The 19584-nt window shown below is 42.2% G+C and overlaps 1 pseudogene; it reads left to right on the top strand.

Annotated features, from left to right (window-relative positions):
• Positions 1–1146: 1146 nt before the first annotated feature.
• Positions 1147–17105, top strand: LOC132476181 (centrosomal protein of 78 kDa-like; annotated as a pseudogene).
• Positions 17106–19584: the final 2479 nt, after the last annotated feature.

Genomic DNA, 19584 nt, shown 5'->3' with positions numbered 1-19584 from the left:
TGTTTGGGAAAGTGGTCACAGCAGGCTCTTCAACAGGAATGGTAATGTTTCACTTCACACGCTGGCTGGAGGACGGAGGAGTGTCTGAGATATTATAATGTGAGCATGCTGCATGTGAAAGCCATTGCTGACCACATCTAGGGGATCTGATACGCGGGAGCTGGTAGTGGGTGGAGGCATCCAGAAGGTGGTGGTAGAAGAGGAATGTGGTATGCATAACGCCTAAGGCCTGACCAGAGGACGACCACTGTTCTAGAAACTGGACACAATTCCAACTTCTACGACCAATGTTAAAAGACAAACTGAGGCATATTTAAAATAAGACTTTACGTGAGCAAAAATAGATTCAATTCAGGCACCACCAAAGCGGAAGCGGTGAGGAGCACTCCAGCCACAGGAGCTGCAGAGATGTTTATTTTAAAAGGGCAGAAGCAAAGCAAGGAAATGACTGGCTTGCTATAACTTTAAAGCCTAGTTGGTGGTTTGTGACTCGTTGTCCTCAGCAGTGTTCGCCACCCTGAGGCGTTGACAGGCTTAGATTTTTGTTGGTTTACGTAGGCGGCCGCATCATTAGAGCCACCGCAGGCTAACGGCCTCCTTGCAGGGTTAATTTACTAACACCAGTTGTCTGAGTCCTTACTCTTACTCAGTCACTTCACTTCCTACGCCTCAGTTTCTCTTCTGGAAAGTGGATATTCAGTAGTAAATTCTCTGTGGAGTTGTCAGTACCAAACAAAGTGATTATTAGTAACCACGATCATGTCCTGAATGCATGGAACACGTCACCATTTGCCAACTACCGTGTCAAGTTAGCAGAAACTACAGAAATTAAGAGCTCTCCGCATAAATTCACACACCCGTGCACCAGGTAAGGGACCACAGGCAGACGTTCACTCAGCCTTTCGTGTGTCCCTCACGGAGTGCAGGCTCTCTCCTGGGTGGGGGGAGCACAGACACCTACGGGAGTTTACTTTTAAAATGCGTCGATACAACCAGGTCTCAGTTTTGTTTGGATGAGTCAGCAAACGCTTTTTGGAAACCCCAAAGTCTCCACACCTCGTATGTTTCGCGCTGCCTTAGTCTCAGAGCTCAAGCCCCTACTCTTCAGGCCGCGTCACCATGGGAGACAGGGCTGCGTGCGGACGCATGGCGAGCGTGCAGACGTCCTCGAGCCCCGCCCCAATGGTCCCGCCCGCTGACGTAAACCCCAGCCCCGTGGCGTGGAGGGCATAGATGCCTGCGCCAACACCAGGCCACGCGGGGTCTCCGGAGCGCGGCATGGGGGGGTCGGCGTAGCTGGGGCCCGTGGCCCTATGTCTTCTGGCTGCGACGCCGGTCCAGCCGCAGCCGCCGAGCGGTGGGCGCCTGAGGGGCCGGGGCCCCCAGGCGGGTGTGGCCATCGTGTCCGCAGCCAGCGTCCCCGAGGCCGTGCTCGGGCCATGATCACTTGGTGAAGCTGCGCCGGGACAGCGCGGCCGACTTCTTTCTGCGCTCTGAGGACGTGTGCGCGCTGCAGGACTTGGTGCCTCTGCCCTCCATGCGCGCTTCCCTGCGGGACGCCCCGCTGGACTTAAGGCCGACCGCCCCCGCGGTGTGCACTGGGCGCCGCTACTGAGCACCCGCTGCCCCTGATCTGTATCCAGAGCTTCTTCCAGCCATGGCTTGTCGAGACAGCTTTCTACTTCCCGCTTCCAGGGCCCCTCGTGTTGGCGCTGAGAAGCGGGGTTTTTGATGGTTCAAGGTGGAGGGTGTGCACTAGAACCAGTGCCCAGTGCCCGGGTGTGCATGCACTAGACAGGGCGTGCGGCCTAGGACTCCTGCCAGCTCGGTGACCCCGGCCGAGTGCCTTAAGGCTTCTAGGTCTCAGTGTTCTCATCTGTAGCGTGGGCTTAACAGGTCCCAGTCTCTGTGGTGGTTACAAGGATGCACTGTGTTAATGCTTCTAGACTCTACAAAGTAGAACACTTAGCACAGTTTGGAGCATCGTTAATTGTTGCACAGATGTTATCTGGTCTGCTGAATGACTTTGCCTGGTACACACCAAAGCAATTAGGAAACGGATATATCCCAGCTTCATTTCCTTTCCATTCAAACAGGGTTCAGGGAAAAAAAATTTTTTTTCAATAGTCGTATCATATAGTGGAAAGAGCACTGGTGTGAAGGCAGCTTAGGGTTTGAATTCCAGGGCTTATGCTGTCTGTGGCCTGGGCAGGTTACTTTTGAACTGCAATCCCCACACTTGTAAGATGACATTAAAAACCACTCTTTCTGTGGGTTCTTAGAATGAATTAAGCAGGTTATGTGTGTAAAGTAGCCTGGCACTTGAATGAGTTGTCAGAACCAAGGACTGCTGGAGATGATGCTTCTGCCCTAGGTAATCTCCCCTTCTACTGGGCGGCAGGTAAACACAAGAACAATAGTCAGTGCTCTGGAAGAAGTGAGTTCTGGTGCTACAGAGCACAGAATCTTTTTTTAAAATTTAATTATTATTTTATATAGGAGGTTAGTTGATGTACAATATTGTGTTAGTTTCAGGTGTACAGCAAAGTGGTTTAGTTATTCATATATCCATTCTTTTTCAGATTCTTTTCCCATACAGTTTGTTACAGGATATGGAGTAGAGTTCCCTGTGCTATGCAGTAGGTCCTTGTGGATTATCTGTTTTATATAGAGTCGTGTGTATATGTTAATCCCAAACTCCTAATGTATCCTTCCCCCTCCCACCTTTCCCCTTTGCAGAGCACAGAATCTTGGAAGGGAAAGTTCAGGGTAGGCTTCTTGGAGGAGGTGCCATCCTTTCTAAGGATATGTAGAAGCTCCTGGGGTGGCAGGAGGGAGCAGAGTGTGTCAAAGTTTGAGAAATATAAGAAAATATGGCAAAACTAAGGTATAGGACTGGAACTCAGGGTTTGGGAAAGAAATGAGAGTTGATCCTGGAAACTTAGTGGGGCCCAAGAGAAGGGGGCCTTGTTTGTCCTGTCAGAAGTTTAGATGTTTATCCTGAAGGCTGTGGGAAACCCTAAAGAACAGTGAGATGGACTTGTGGTTTAGAGACTCACTCGGACCTCCATGTGCAAGGCACTTGATTGGGTGCAGGGTGAATTGTAATCTAAGGTTCCCACTTAAGTTATAAAAGGTTGGACTGGATTTTGCAGATCTGAGAGAGAATGGGTGGGGCCTGGTGACCAGTTAGAAAAGGGAGGGCAGCAAGCGTGGGTGACAGTTTACAGCTGCATCTTTTTGAGAGATACAGAGCACAGTAGGAAGGGGTTGGGGGTGGCGAGAGGATCTTACTTGATCTTCAGTGCTTTAAAGGGGCCTGGTAGATGGGTCTGGACCCAAGGTACAGATCTGGGCTTTTTGGGAGGACAGGTGTTTGAAGGCATGGTAGAGACTTAGGTTACCCACAAGAAGATCCAAAGAATCATAGGTCTGAGAGATTTTTAAGTGGGTATATTTGAGGATGTTTATAAGCTGTGAGAAAGTAACCAGCAGAGTAAGGGTGTGAAGATGTAGGAGAGGAAATGATTGTTCATTTGTTTTCAAAAAGCTGAATACTCATCGTGTGCCTGGACCTTTTCCAGGATCTGGGGTTCACACCATCTGTTATCTCTTCTGCAAGGATAGTTCAACTCATCCCCTGGTGAAGAGAAGTCAGATTATTCTTTGCATCCCATTCAGGTATAAGAACTGTTCTGTACCTCTGAAGGGACTTTACTTAACCAGAGTAATAAGTTAGAAATCAAAAGAAATTAGAGCTGGAAGGGACCTTAAAGGCCACGGTACTTAATTTTGCCTAATATTTTACATTGAATGTAAGAAAAATTTATTGTAGAGCCCATTCTCTTCAGAGTTCCTTCACTGAACTTTCTTTATGTCTTGCATCCAGTGGGTCTGTCTTGTAAATTTTGGCCTCCTCCTAAATTTGCTTCTTCATCCATATTACATTTGGCCCAGACTATGGCCGAAACTCCTGGGTGGTTCACGGCCCCTGGATTCAGTTCCTCTAAGTTCATCTGCCTGCTCTGGTTAAGTGATCTTCTAACATAAAAAGATGTGCTTAAAATAATGCTGCTAATGGCTTGCCCACACAGAGTTACTGCATAGTAGCCGCCCAGCGTGTGCTCTGCACGGAGGCGTGTAGTCTGAACTGTGTTCGGCCAAGCCTCATAGGGCTCTTTGCCCTGAGGAAGGGGAGCTTTTTGTGATCACTCCCTTTATCTAGTCGGTCCTTCAGCAGCAGGGAGCCTTTTTCTAATCAGTGGAGGCACCCTTACTCAGCCAGTGGTAGCCCCAGGTCTCACCACCTGTGGGATACAAGCCATGCTTTCTCCCAGGCTTGCTTGGGCCAACATCTCTTTCATTTCTGTCTCTTCTCACACTTGGACCCCTGGCCTTTAGTCATCCCCACCTGCAGTATTTACAGTGCCCAGCAGGAGTCAGGCTTGAGTGTCTTTTCACAGATGTTCCCTCTGCAGTTACTGCAACTCCTACTCCAACTCTGCATAGCCTCATCTTTCTGGATTCTGCTCCAGGGTTATCATGAAGCCATCACTTGGATATAACATTCTGCCTCCAAAGGAGCCTCTGTGCATAAAGGTTATGTTTCTTTATCTCATGTGATTGAAATTTTGAGTTTACACATGTCCCTCCTTAATGAAGGCTTTAAGGGCAGGAGTCGTTTCTAATCCTTAGCACAGAGCAGATGCTTTTTTTTAATGCTTTTTAATGATGATAAAATGTGTGTTTTAAATCACTTATTTTACAATAATTTTGCTTTAGCTTCTGGCAGAAATAAAGTTTACAGAAGTCGTGTTCCTGCGAAAAGAAATAAAGATGTGACCTTCCAATTGTGTAAAGCTCTTAAACGCTGTGTAAGTGCATCGGGTTTGCTAAGGAACAAGGAGCTAAGTGGGCTAGTTGTGAGAGAGAGAGGCTTAACTATGTTAACAAAGGTAAGCCTTCATTGTGTCCTGCCAACATTTAATAGTTGCTTTTGGGGCAAATTAAACCAGTAAAATTTTAAACTCTTCCTCCATATTAAAGGGATTGAATAAATTGGCCACTTTGGTGCACCTGTGTCTTGCTAATTGTCCAATTGGAGATGGAGGTTTAGAAAGTGAGTTTCAGTCTTGTTTAAGTCTCTTCCCATCAGACTGGTCTCGTGATTTCCTACACACCATGTTACTTCCTGTCTACCTTTCCTTGGTGTTGTTCATGCCTGGATTGTCTCCTGTACCTGATCACACCTTGGTCCATTCTCATTTGTACCATGAAATTTTGTCATTCTGGATACTGTCAGAACTAATTTTACTTAACTTTGTGTTAAGCCACAAACCACACATTTTGTATATTTTCTGTGTTTTGTGTTTGTCTATATATTTATGGTTTCTCTTCAAGAAATATTATGGGAAGGGAAATAGCAAGATGTAAAGAGCAAAAAAGTCATCATTCTCTTTAAATTGTTAGAACATCTATCTGCAATCATAATTATGATGCACTGTGTTATGTGTTAAAATAGTAAATACATGTAACGTCCTGTAGGAGCAGCAAACTCAGTGGTGTTGGTGAGGGTGTGTCATGGAAGTAATCACAAAGCAGGTGACTGTTGGATGGGGTCCTGAAACATTAGTGTGCCTTCCCGGTGTCCAGTAGTGGTCTGGAGGGGTCAGGAAGCCTGCTTTTCAGTTTGAGGGAACAGAGGGTTTGAGGTCCTCTCTCTTCTATTGCTCTAGTATAGAATACTGCATAGCAGCTAATAAAATACTGGATTTATAGTTGACATTTAAATCACTGATTGATCATTAAGATTGGGATGTATCTTTGGAAATGAAAATAGGAAGAATCTTATGCTTTTTCTTTTTTTCTTTTTTTTCCTATATCTGAAAATGTATGTAGTACTTTGCTGAGTGGTTGGGAATAAAGTTTGCAGTATTCAGTGTATTCAGTTTTAGTATCTAAATAGAATTAAACTGTTGCTGTAAACTGGAATAGCACTTTGTTACTGACAAGTTTTAGAATGCATCTGTTCGTCAATTACCTGTTTGGGAAGATTGTAGTTAATGATTTTGAGAATGTGGCTATAAACCTCCAATTGACTCAAGAAAAGCAAATAAGTCAAGATTGACAAATGTATAGGCTCTTCATCTTATTGTATATGTGGGTTTTTTTTCCTTTTAGTTATTTGTCAAGGTATAAAGAATTCTATCACACTTAAGACAAGTTAAGTAAACTTCACGGGGTGTATTCAGACATGGCAGGGAGCAGATCACATGGCCTAGATCTTAAAGGTGATTTTATGTTTAAACTTTCATGAAAACATATATGATTGAAACACATTAATATATTGATACAGAGGGCAGTTAATTTTTGTCTTTTTTTTTTTTTGCGGTACTGTTGTGGCCTCTCCCGTCGTGGAGCACAGGCTCCAGACGCACAGGCTCAGCGGCCATGGCTCACGGGCCCAGCCGCTCCGCGGCATGTGGGATCTTCCTGGACCGGGGCACGAACCCGTGTCCCCTGCATCGGCAGGCGGACTCTCAACCACTGCGCCACCAGGGAAGCCCTAATTTTTGTCTTTTGATACATGTGAGTGCAGCTTTCATTTTGCTGAAAGAATATGACCACTTTTCAGGTTGGGATTCTACCATTTAATAAAGATAGTCCACTTAATTTTAGAAATAAGAGATTTAATATATAATACCTAATAATACTTTTATGTATTTTTTTACTGAAAACATTTATTGTAATACTGTGAAGAAACTATGCCGTTATAGTCTTCAAGACTTAAATGAATCAAGTGTTTATTAGCTGCTGTAGTTTTTAAACTAATAAAAATCAGTACATCAGCAATTTGTAAATACAGTTTTTAAAATAATACCTTAAAACTTTACAGTGGTTACTATGACTGTATTTAGGCCTAAAGTTATTTAATAATTTGATATGAAGGCTTTTTAATAGTTTGATGATGCAGCTCAGGGATAGGTAAACTCTGGCTGGTAGGCCAGATGCAGCCCATTGCCTGGTTTTGTAAAGGAAGTTTTTTTGGAACTTAGTCGCACCCATTGTTTACATGGTAGTTATGGCTACTTTCACCCTACGCCAGTGGGGCAGAGTAGTTGCAACAGAAACTGTATAGCCCACAAATATGGAAATGTTTAAATTTAGATTTTAAAAATTGAAAAATTCTTTGAGCCTATACAGGGCAAGTCCATTGACCCCTGAGGTAGAAAACAGTCAAGAACTTGGGTGCCGAAGCCAAGTGGCCTAGGTTCAAATTCCCTTTCTCCCATTTCATAGCTACTGACCATGGGCAAATCACTTAACCTCTATGCCTCATTATGAGGTGTAAATGCACTCATTTGTATAAATAGTGCCTGGCACATACTAAGCACTGTGTAAGTGATTGCTGTTGTTTCTCCTTGGAGCTTTGATAAGTTATTGTTAATAGAAAAATGACACTAATGATTTTCCTTTTAGAGTAACAAAGGCACTTGGAGTCTTTTATTTTTTCAAGAATGTAATAAGACTTTTTTCATTTACAGTCAGTGTTCCCTGTTACCAAAATTTACTTTATGAATATAAAGAACTGAATGTCTTTAAGACAGTACTTCTGCTTAAATGTCAAACCATTATTTTTCCAAGGCACATCAAACTGGCTGTGCATAGTCCAGGCCTCTAAAGCTTGTGTGCATACCCTAGGTAGCATGTGAGATATACATTTTGTAAATATAGTTTTTAAAATAATGCTTGAGACTTCCCTGGTGGTCCAGCAGTTAACACTGTGTGCTCCCAATGCAGGGGGCTTGGGTTCGATCCCTGCTCCAGGAACTAGATCCCACGTGCCTGCCATAACTAAGAGCCCACATGCCCTAACTAAAATATCCGGCATGCTGCAACTAAAGACCTGGCACAGCCAAACAAACAAATAAATAAATATTTATAAAATATAAGTAAAATAAAATAATGCCTTAGGAGTTAGGAAAAGAAAATACTAGAACATTTTTACCTTTGTATTATTTTAAAAAATCTGTGTAGTTTATCATGTACATAAATTATATGTATGGAACTTTGTGTATATAATTTGTTAATAAATAAGATGCATATTAAAAAGTTTTCTTATGGTTTGCCCTGTCAGGTGTTTGGAGACCACTGGAGGACAGAATGATGAAATTTAGAGCCTCAGCAATGATAGAATTTAGAACCAATTCCCTGACTTAGAAGATAAGGAAAATAATTCATAGACTGTAATTGAGTTGTCCAACTTTACATAAGTGTTCAGAAACAGTCTATCCAGTGGCTAGAATCTAATCACTGACCGAGTAGAATCAGGGTCACTGGACTCGTAAACCAGAAGTGACTGTTGAATTTCTCAGGTTGATGCGCCTGGCATATATGCTTGATATGTGTGTGTGTGTAAATCTCTGACATAATAAGCCATACTCAGTAGGCACACCCTGTTTCCTTATTCAGGCATCTTAATTTCATCCCATTAAATCTTTGACATATCAGACTACCAGAAAGCATGAAGAAACCTGGGCTGAGAGTCTTCATTCCAGGAGACCTGATCTTGACTGTATGGCTGGTTTGAGGCGCATCACTCTGAACTGCACCACGCTCATTGGTGACCTGGGTGCAAGTGCTTTGGCAGAATCTCTTAGTGAGGATTTATGGCTTAGAGGTAAATTCTAAAATTGAAACTACTGAATTTTTAATATGAAATATGCTTAGCTTTTGGCATGATACTATTGTGATAGGATTTTTTAAAGCCTCATTTTACTGATAGCTTTTATTTTGCTTTTAAATTTTCTCTAAGAGTTGCATATATCCTTTATAGAAAATACAGAGAAACAAGAGAACAATTACCTATAATTTTAATACCCAGACATAATAACTGTTCATTTTGGTGTATATACTTTCAGTCTTTATTTTTCCTACAAATATATTTGTACACTTAGGGATTACAAAAATAGAATTGTAGTATACTTGCTATTTCATATTCCTGCTTTTTTCACTTAATGATGTATCATGTAGTATTGCATCGTATTGATGTCCCATAGTTTAATCAATTCTTTGTAATTCGATTTAGACAGTTTGCTTTTCCCTGTCAGAAACAATGTGAATATGTTGTATATACATCTCTGTGTCCATCGGGATTACTTCTGTAGAATAAGGTACTACAAGTGGAATGACTAAGGGTGACATATTTTTAAGACTTTTGATACACATGGCCAAATTACCACCCAGAAATGCTATGCCAATTTATAGTCCACCCCAACAGTAGATGTGAAGCCTGCCTCTCACAAACAGTGGCTTGTAGCACTTGTAAAAAAATGTAAAACTACAAAAATGAGTACCTCTCCATTTTCTATGTGCATTTTCTATATGCTAGTGGGATTACTCCAAATTTTATAACTTTTTTCAACTAATTTAGTATGAGCATTTTAGCAAGTCAGTAAATTTGCATCTCCTGCATCATTTTTTGTGATTGTTCAGTATTTCATTGTATGAATATGCCACAGTGCACGTAGCTTATCCATTCTTGTATATAAGCTTTGTCCAGTTTTTCAGTTACAAATAGTACTCTGATATATATCCTTACCTATATCTCTGACTATTTCTTTTGGTTAAATTCTTAGAAAGAGAGTTGTTGGATCAGAAGGGTATAGATATGATTTAAAGCCTTTTCTTACAGAATCTTGGCTTAATCTGATAGGAAAATAACTACATTTTGTTTTATTTTGTATTCATTTGATTTACTGGTGAGGTTTACTGGCTGTTTGTATTAATTTGGCTATTTGGTTAATTATACCCTGTGTCCATTCTTCTGTAGTGAGAGTTTGTAAGGGTTGTATCATATCCTGTCAGATCTGTATGTCTTACTTGCTATTTCTATGTGTCATGGGGGTGTTGAAAGACTCCAGTTATTTTAATGTGATGGTCCACACCACACTTAAAAAAAAGACTCATCATAGTTTCCTTTCATGTAATATTTTTTAATACCTGTGCTTTGGTGATGATCCCTTTGGTTTAAATGAGTAGGTTGTTCAGCCCCAGAACTACTAGAATTCATGTTCAGTGTTTCTGGTTTTTGTCTGACTTTTTATGGAGAGAGTTCTTGACCATCATACTTTCATGATAGGTTTTTACTATGTATTCTCTATTCACACATTGTTTGAATTTGTTATTATTTGTATCCTCTTAGACTTGTCCTTTTTTCCTCTAAAACTAACAGTTATTACATTTCTTCTATTTTGTTTTCCCCTTTTAGCTAGTTTCAAGTGTGATTTGGAGCTGAAGATCATGATCAAAAGAATGCAGTGCATTTCTGAGCTCCACCAGGTTTTGCTTGTGAGGTTTACATGCCTCTGCCGCCCTTGCTAATTATGAACTGAGATTCATTTTGTGATGCTTTTTGCTCATACATTATATACAGTTATTCTTCAGTTCTGTAATTGTAAAATATGTTGGATGATTTATTGATACTAAAGCCAGGGTTATCATTGCACATTCAAGAAGAGGTTTTTAAATTGGATCATGCATTATGTGTGTGCATATACGTTTCTGTTTTTTTCCATACCCAAAATTACAAACCTGCCATGACTTGTCTTGTGCAGGACTCTTCCACACGTGAGAAAATGAGAGTTGTCTATATGTTAAATCTGTAGAGTTAGGAAGTGACCTTTTGTCTTCCATCGAAAGCACTTGACCTGCAACAGTGTGGCCTCACCAGTGAAGGAGCAAAGGCTTTACTAAAGACCCTTGAAACCAACAGAACTCTGCTCATTCTGGATATAAGAAAATATCCACTTGTTGGTATGTGGTCACTTTTTTGATATTGATAAACACGTAACAAAACAAAAAGAATTTGTTCACGTATTGACAGTTTTTTTAAAATTTAATGTGTTTAACTTTCCTCACCACACACAGTTGGCCCTTGAACAACGTGGGGTTAGGGGTGCCAACCCCTACGCAGTTGAAAATCTGGGTATAAGTTTATAGTCAGTGGTTCCACATCTGTGGATTCAACCATCCTTGGATCGTGTAGGACGATAGTACATATTTATTGAAAAATATGCGTGTGTCAGTGGACCCGCAAGGTTCAAACCCATGTTGTTCAAGCTTCAACTGTACTTTTGTAGTGTTGCACTTCCCTTATGTTTTTAGCAGATAATGTACTAATTAAAGTGAATTTTACTTGTAAATTTTTCTTATCTCTACTCTGAATAGAGGTGAACCTACATACTAAGCCTACTTCCACCAAGAGCATTATTTCTTTCCTGTGCAACCTCTGAATTCTTGCCAGGAGCACTTTATTCATTTTTCAGAATCACAAGCAATTTTTAAAATATCTTCTGTGTGCCAGATATGGGTGTAGGCACTAGGGATAAAGCAGTGAACCAGACAGGCAAAAGTCTTGCCCTCGTGGAGCTTACATTCTAGTGAAGGAGTTCAGATAGAAATGAGTAAACAGATAAGTGATATAATTTTAGAGAGTAGGAAGTGCCAAAATATCTTAAAGTAAGGAGAGTGAGGGAGTTCAGATAGAAATGAGTAAACAGATAAGTAATATAATTTTAGAGGGTAGGAAGTGCAAAAAATATCTTAAAGTAAGGAGAGCAAGGGAGAGCAGGTAGGACGCCATTGGATAGGTTTGTTAGGGGACAGCTTCACTGGAGAAGTGGCATTTGAACAGAGACATGAATGAAGAGAGGAGCAAGCCATGGAAGAACTGGAGTAAGCACATTCCAGGACAAGGAGGCAATGAGTATGCAGGCATGTAGGTGGGTGGAGTATTTAAGGAAAAGCAAGGAGGCCAACATGGCCAGAGTACCGAGTGAAGAAGAGTGTGGTATGACATGAGGTCAAGGAGCTAGCCAGGGGTCTGCTCTTGTAAAGTCTTGAAGGCCAGAGTAAAGATGTGGATTATTCTAAATGAGTAGAGGGGTTTGAACTGGAAAAAGGCATGATCCAAATAGTATCTCAATAAGGTGACCTGGTATAGAGAATGGACTTGGGAGGATAAAGAAGAGAAACAGGGAGACCAGTTAGGAGACTGTCACAGTGCTCCAAATAAGAGATGTTTATGGCCTAGGTTAGGTTGGAAGTTTGGAGCAAGTGAAAAGTGATTGAATTCAGGTTGTGTTTTGAGGGTGTAGCTATCAAGACCTGCAGATAGATTAGATGTGGGGTATGAAGGAAATAGTAACAAGGAGACAAGTCATTGATGATTATGTGCAACTGGGTGGTATCACTTAGAAGAAGGGGGCTGATGGGAAGAGCAGCTTTTGAGGGAATATCAGGACTTTGGTTTGTTATCTTGGATGCCCTTTAGGTATCTAAGCGTCTGGATGGTGCTCAGACTGTACTTTCTATCCAAAGGTATCTAAAGCCACTTTAGATGCAAAATGGTTAAAGCTGACCTTTGCTGCTGCCAAAATAGTAGCCACTGGGGGCAGTCTGCAAGATGGCATCTTAGGTTTTTGAGGAAGAAATTAGAATACACAAAGGGGGAAATAAGTGTATAATTACATAATGTAGATTTCATATTTAATTTTATGGGAAAAGCAATAATTAGTTGGCTTTTGGTTTTAAATGGAAATAGCCACTCATTGGGAAATAATTACTCTAATTTCAATTTATTTTACTTTAAATCATTCTGTGCTGAAAGCAGTTACCAAAAAATGTCTCCAGAATGGAAGGAGTGCCAAGTCAGAGGTATATAACATGTTTTAATTCTCTCGGAAGAATTTCTCTTTAATGGCTTGTTTTTCTTTCCTTCTTAAAAGAAAATTATCAAGGTACTTTCTGCCATCTTAAAACTAAGTTTTAATCAAGTAAAATGGCTGTTATGTTTTTGAAAATGTTGTGTGATGCTTTAATTTAGCTTCCCAGAAATGCAGATTGAAGACCTTTTATTAACTTAAAATATCTTAATTTCTAATGAAGATCAAACCCTCCTAAATTACCTGTGACTTAAATGGCATATTTATCATTTCTCTCTCAGTACCAGTGGATAACTTCTCCATCGGTGAAGGAACCATCCAAAGCTTCTATACAGAAAAAGAGAACTATAATTTTGGAAAGTGGTCGAAAAGGAAAAGCTACTATTAGAATTGGTAACTGTTTTTTTGTTTGTTTTTTTGTTTTTTTGTTTTTTTTTTTTTTGCGGTACGCAGGCCTCTCACTGTTGTGGAGCACAGGCTCTGGATGCACAGGCTCAGCGGCCATGGCTCACCAGCCCAGCAGCTCCGCGGCATGTGGGATCCTCCCGGACCAGGGCACGAACCCGTGTCCCCTGCATCGGCAGGCGAACTCTCAACCATTGCGCCACCATGGAAGCCCTCTTTCTTTTTTTTAATGCTACTAGTACTTATACCCCTTATATTTTCTGGTGTGCTAAAATTAAAACAGCTTTAATGGTTATTCCTTAACGGTTAATTACTTCCTTAACGGTTAGCTGTTAATATTATTTGTGTTTCTTATGGAACGTACCTAGGATGTTCCTGACACATAGTGTTTAATATTTATTAGATATTAATTTTAATATGATAAAGCTCTTGAAGTGACAAAATCCATATCCAGATACGAGGTCACCTTTTCTCCCTTTCATGTGGGGTCCAGGCCTTAGGAAAGAGGGAAACATGTGATGTGTCTGTTGACAACCCCAAAATAAAATAAAGTAGGCAGAGCCCTTGGCACTTTACAGATATGAATACCTTTTATTGTCATCAGAACCCTGTGAACAGACAGTGTTTTATAGCAGTGCAGACAGGTTAGGGTCAGGTGCAGCGGGGAAGTGGGATCAGGCAGGATAAAAACATGGGGAGATTGGTGGGGGGGGGCTGTTTCCAGAGCCTTTACTAAGGAAACAACAAAAATCACAGATGATCATGACTGTTTTTTCAAAATGCAGGAATCAGTGGAAAAACTAGAAATGATCATGTTCAGAATCGTGATCAGTTGTGTCTAAGTATGGAGAAGTCAGTTACTTTCCCATAAGCCAGAAATAACACTGAAAAACAAGGAAAGATCCTATTTGCAATAGTCACAAAAATTAGTAAATATCTAGAAGCCAGTTCAGTGTTCTCCTGAAAAAGTTAGTGCAAAAGGATAGATGAAACATTTTAAACATATATGTTAACATTAATAAAATGTAATGTTAACATATGATCTATTAATATATAAAGCCACTGGCAGAGGGAAACAGAGATCGGAGGAGAAGTCCAGAAACAGGTCCCTGTTTACTTGAGAATTGTATTTTAACTTAGACAATTTTACAGTCTAACTTGACTTTTTGTCTAATTGATTGATTGAAGCATTGATAATTCATTTAAACAGAAATTAGATATTTGCATCATAGCATACACAAATTCTAGTCAGTCGAAAAGATGCAAAGGCAACTAAATGCAAGAAGCAAATATAAAATACAGGAGAGAATTTCTGTGTAAGTGTAGGGAGTACAGAAGCCTTCCTAAGTAAGCCATAAAACTCAGAAGCCATAAAGTAAAAGATATTTAATTCCATGAAAATTTAAAACTTTTCTACAGTTCAAGATGTAAACAAAACAAAATGACAGACACCAAAGTTGGGTAGTGTATTAACATATAAAGGTTACTGTTGATATAGAGAAGAACCCACAAATAAATGAAAAAGGATAAGCAAATTTTAAAAAGGCAGGGGGTGGTTTCTACCTGTATGAGCAAACAACTCAGAAGAAACACAGCTGGCTACTAGACAGTTGAAGAGGGGCCAACTTCTTTAGGAAATGCAGATTAAAACCATGGGATTTTCTTCCCCTCTGATGGGCAGAAATTCTAAAGACTGATAACATCTGGTGTAGACGAGGGAACAAACACACTTTGCCTATGTTAAGTATAATAAATGTGTTCAATTTTGGAGTGAGGTTTGCAGCGTCCATCAAAGTTCAAAACTCTCTTGCTCTTTGACCAAAGACTTTTCCTTCTAGGCACCTGCCCTCTGCCAGTACTCTGCCTTGCACAGAAGTGTGCATAAAATCAGGCACCTGCAAGTCCAATGAGGGATACTTACATAATGGGGAAAATGTAGAGACAACCCGGATGTCCTTCAGGAGGGGTCTGATGAAGGAAATTAGGATCCATCCGTGGTATGGAGTAACATGTGTGTGGAGAACGGGGAAGGTCTGTGAGCAAACTGGGAAGATGACCTGATACGTCATGAGGTCAGAAGGAAAAAGAGCAGGTGTAGAAAAGGACATTTCTATGATTCCACTTAGAAACCCACAGTGTTTGTATTTGTAAATACTATATATGTATATATGTACAAACGGAAACACGCATATATACACGTATACACATTTGTGTATCTGATCCTGAAAATGCACAAAAGACTGTTAATGGCAACCACCTCTATGGAAGGGAATAGATCTTTATATTTTTACTCTAGTTTTCCTAATCGTGTGCAAATTTAGAGTTAATTTTTTATTTAAAAGTTAGGCAGGGCTTCCCTGGTGGCGTAGTGGTTGAGAGTCCGCCTGCCGATGCAGGGGACACGGGTTCGTGCCCCGATCCCGGAAGATCCCACATGCCGCGGAGCGGCTGGGCCCGCGAGCCATGGCCGCGGAGCCTGTGTGTCCGGAGCCTGTGCTCCGCAACGGGAGAGGCCACAGCAGTGAGAGGCCCGCGTACAGCAAAAAAAAAAAAAAAAAAAAAAAAAAAAAAAAAAAAAAAAAAAAGTTAGGCAGTCAGGAGAGGCCTAGTGACTGTTTTGTGGGCTTCTCTCACCTCAGGATGCACTCTTCGCGCCCTTCCTGTTTCTGGTTTGTCTTCTGGAGCAGACACCACTGAAACGAGCGTCTTGTCATCGCTTGCCAGCTGCCTGCGGTTCTCTTGCGCCCTACTAACCGTCACCACCTTTGTGAGATGCTGTTTTGCGCTGAGGTGGTGCCTTTCCCCTCACACACACCCCTCTGGTACCTTGGGAAGTCCAGGGGTTTCTCAGTGGGCATTCTAGAATACTCATCCCAGAGATGCAGTGGGTTTTTCAGCCACATGCATTTGGGGAAAACTCTGTTTCTATATGAATTATCCTCTTGGGAGTTCACGATTCATTGGAGCTCTTGAGACGCTCTAGGAAGTTGAGTCCAGAAACCCATGTAGCCCTGTTAGTTCAGGATTTCCTAAATTTCTATGACTGACTGTGGCACCGCTTTTCCAGTCACCACCATCCTTATCAGCTTCCGTCCTAGACTCCCTGGGGAGTGCTGCTCAGACACTGTCCTGGAAGCTTTGTAGTCCCAGGATTACCTGCTGCTTCCACACCCACCTGGCCCCCCCGCTAGAGCTCTGTCAGCCTGGCACCTTCTCCCTGCCCCCAACTCATTCGGCCACAGGCCCTGCCCCTGCTGTGGGATTTAGTGATAACTCCTGGGAGCGGTGGCCCAGCACAGCCCACGGCAGTGCTCGGTGTGGCTCACAGGGTTTAAAACACACAATTTGAGCCCTTACTGGAAGATGGGAAGATGATTTAAATCCAGATGTCTTATTTCATAATCCCCGTGTCTCTGAAAGTGGGAGAAACAGACTGGGAGGGCCATATGTTTCAAGCAAAAGGGAGACTGTGTCTCTGTGGAAGTAAAGAACGGGACCTCACAGTTAACAGGTAACGTAGGGGGTTTGTGCTGATTCTCTCATGTTGGGCCTGTTATACTCATTTATATGACCGTTGGGTCCTTATTGGCATTTTCATTTACTGCCCATGCTTGGAACTCCCCAGTGTCCCCGTCTTGATCACGAGCCTTAATTCTGTTGACCTAGAAAGTTCTTTGTGGGAGCTTTCTAGCAGGCCTCTCCCCCAGTGTCCCCACCCTCCAGCCCCTGTGTTCTAGTGCTTTTTCTACAATGCAGAACTCCTTGTTGTGCAGACCTGATTGCTCCTCGTGCTCCAGGATCCGATGGATCCAGTTCCCAGGAGAGCGTGTCTGCAGGGCCCTCTGCGGTCTGCAGTCCTGCCCCCAGCCAGACACCCAGCACCCCAGGTGCTACAGAGAACTTGCTGCGGTCCCCAATGCCTTGGCAGAGACAGCTCTCTGCCAGATGCCCTTCCTTCGTTTCCCCCTGTCCTGACCCTTCCCACCTCCCTTCCGCTGAAACCTTCAACCTTCCCTTGGGCAGAGGTACTTGCTCAGCTCTGTGCTTCCACAGTGCTTATCCTGTGGAATCTGAATTCCCTCCACAGCCGTCTTGCTACGTTGGGAGCAGCTGATCCCCCTTCATCTTTTTCTTCCTTCCCTCAGCCCCACAGCAGGGACACTCTCAGGCACCGTGCAAATTTAATCTTCAATTTCTAGTTGTTATGACATTGTTGCTGTCAGGATACCACCTACGTTCACAGTAGGATGGGTAAATGTGTGGGGGACGACTGTAAATACAGATTCTTTGTAAATCCAGGTTCTTAATTCTTCCCCCTTTTAATATTTTTCCCCTTAAATCACGTGTCCTTTTTACTGCTCCAGCTCTATAATTGGACTGTCACCTGGGGAGCCTGAGGCAGCAGAATATCAAAGAGGGTAGACACTACATTTTTAACGTCAGTATCAACCAGGATACCTACTACCTGTGCAAAGGGGGGCCCAGAATTCAGGCTCAAAGCCTATTACCGGATACTTAGTTTCCCTGCTTGTGTCTCTTCTGTCTGTCGACGTGCACTTGACTCCTATTAACTTTAACAGGAATTATGTGTGTGCCCTGAGGGCCGAGCATAGCTTTTAATGGGGGCTTCATCACACTGCTTTTCTTTGCTGTTTACTTTCAATGAATCCCACCCTGTAGAAGTGGAAGAATAAAATAGGATGTGCTTGAGAAAATTGAGAGAGTTATGACATATTTTCCTTGTAATCCAGAATAGCATGTCAGCTCTTCTTCTGTTTGTCTCCTTTGGTTGTCAGCGGAAGATAATTTTGGCTTGCTCACTCTCCAAATCAGAAACTGAAGTCCAATACTAACGTATCCTAGATGAAACTTGACCCATTCATTTTTGAGAGTCTGTATGATCCCTGTGCAAGGTGCGGAGAATGAAAAGAGAACTCTGTTGACTTCAATCGATATTTACATAGCATTGAATGTGTTCCAGATGCTGTTCTAAATTCTATCAGTTATCTACTTTTGCATCATAGAACACTTCAAGACTGTGACTGAAAACCACAGCCATTTCTTTTGCTCAGGATTCTTTTCAGTCAGCAGGTGGGGCTGGGCTCAGTGGGGTGGTTTCTTCTGCTGGTCTCATCTGAGATCACTTATTCAACCAAAGTCATCTGGTGATCCACCTAGAGGCTAAATGGCCCCCCTCATCTGTCTGGCAGCTGGAGCTGGCTGTGGGCTGGGCCTGTTATTTCCAGCAGGCTAGCTCGGGCTTGCTTCCATGGCAGTGATGTTTTAAGAGGGCAGGTATAGAAGCCTCATGCCCCTTGAGGCCTCAGCTTGGAAGTTGCACAGCATCACTCTTGTTGCAGTCTCTTGGTCAAAGCAAGTCCACAAGGCCAGCCCAGATTCAAAAGGTGTGGAGCACTAGACCCCACCTCTTGCTGGGAGGGCTGCAGAGAATTTGTGGCCATTTAGTCCTCACATCAGAGAGGGACAACAGAGAGATTTTGTAACTTGTTCAAGGTCACACAGCTTGGGACAATACAGTGTTTTAAGTGCTTTGAAAGCTGCTGCTCATTATTTTTAAATCTTACCGCCACTATTCGGACCAACTTATTTTTTTTTCTCTGCAGCCTTGTAGAGAAAGGGTCATTCATATTGCTGGGTGGCTGCCATGGGTTGAAAGCTTCATCTATGTTGTACCACTGAACTGTCATAACTAGTATGAAATGGAGATATTATTATTATTGCTAATATTCAGATGAGGAAACTGAGGCTCTTGGAAATTAAGTATGAGTCATATAAGAGAATGTTAACTCACTGTTCCATATGCAAGAGTGATCTCCCTAAGTAAATGATAAATGTGCTGGCACAGATTTTTTTTTAATCTCTTGTTTGCATCTGGAAAATGGATTTTAAAACTTTTCTGTTGCTTTGTTAATGGCAGTTGCACATTGCAGAAAAATAGCTGGAAGAAAAAACATGTTTTTCAGATGTCCAGTGCAGGCCCAGAATAGAAGCAAGTTGAATATTCCATTCCGCATTGGCAACACCAAAGGAGATGATGCTTTAGAAAAAAGATTTCTCGACAAAGCTCTTGAACTCACTATGATCTCCCTGAAAGGGCATAGGTGGTGAGTACGTGTCCCATCCAGAAGCTTGTCAGAGAATTGGTTTAGTTTTCAGACGCTGAAGGAGACACATCTAGGAGCCTGTCCATCCTGGAGTAGCAGTTATTGTAACTAGTTGGGAAAGACCGTTTGTTACGGGGGTGCTCCTGCTGCTGTTTACAGGCCCCTTAGCATGATTCCACGGCCGAGAGCACGGGGGGTGGGGCGGGCCACACCTTCTAGGAGCTTTGGTCAAAATTTCCTTTGAAAGTCTCTGCTCTGACAGCACAAAGGGTGCCATTCCATCTCCAGTGCAGCTGGCACAAGCCTGTTCAGTGTAAGAACAGACACTG

This window comes from Mesoplodon densirostris, chromosome 2, assembly GCF_025265405.1.
Source record: "Mesoplodon densirostris isolate mMesDen1 chromosome 2, mMesDen1 primary haplotype, whole genome shotgun sequence".
Taxonomy (NCBI): domain Eukaryota; kingdom Metazoa; phylum Chordata; class Mammalia; order Artiodactyla; family Ziphiidae; genus Mesoplodon; species Mesoplodon densirostris.
The sequence above is the reverse complement of the archived record's forward strand: the minus strand, read 5'-3'. Positions and strand labels throughout refer to the sequence as shown.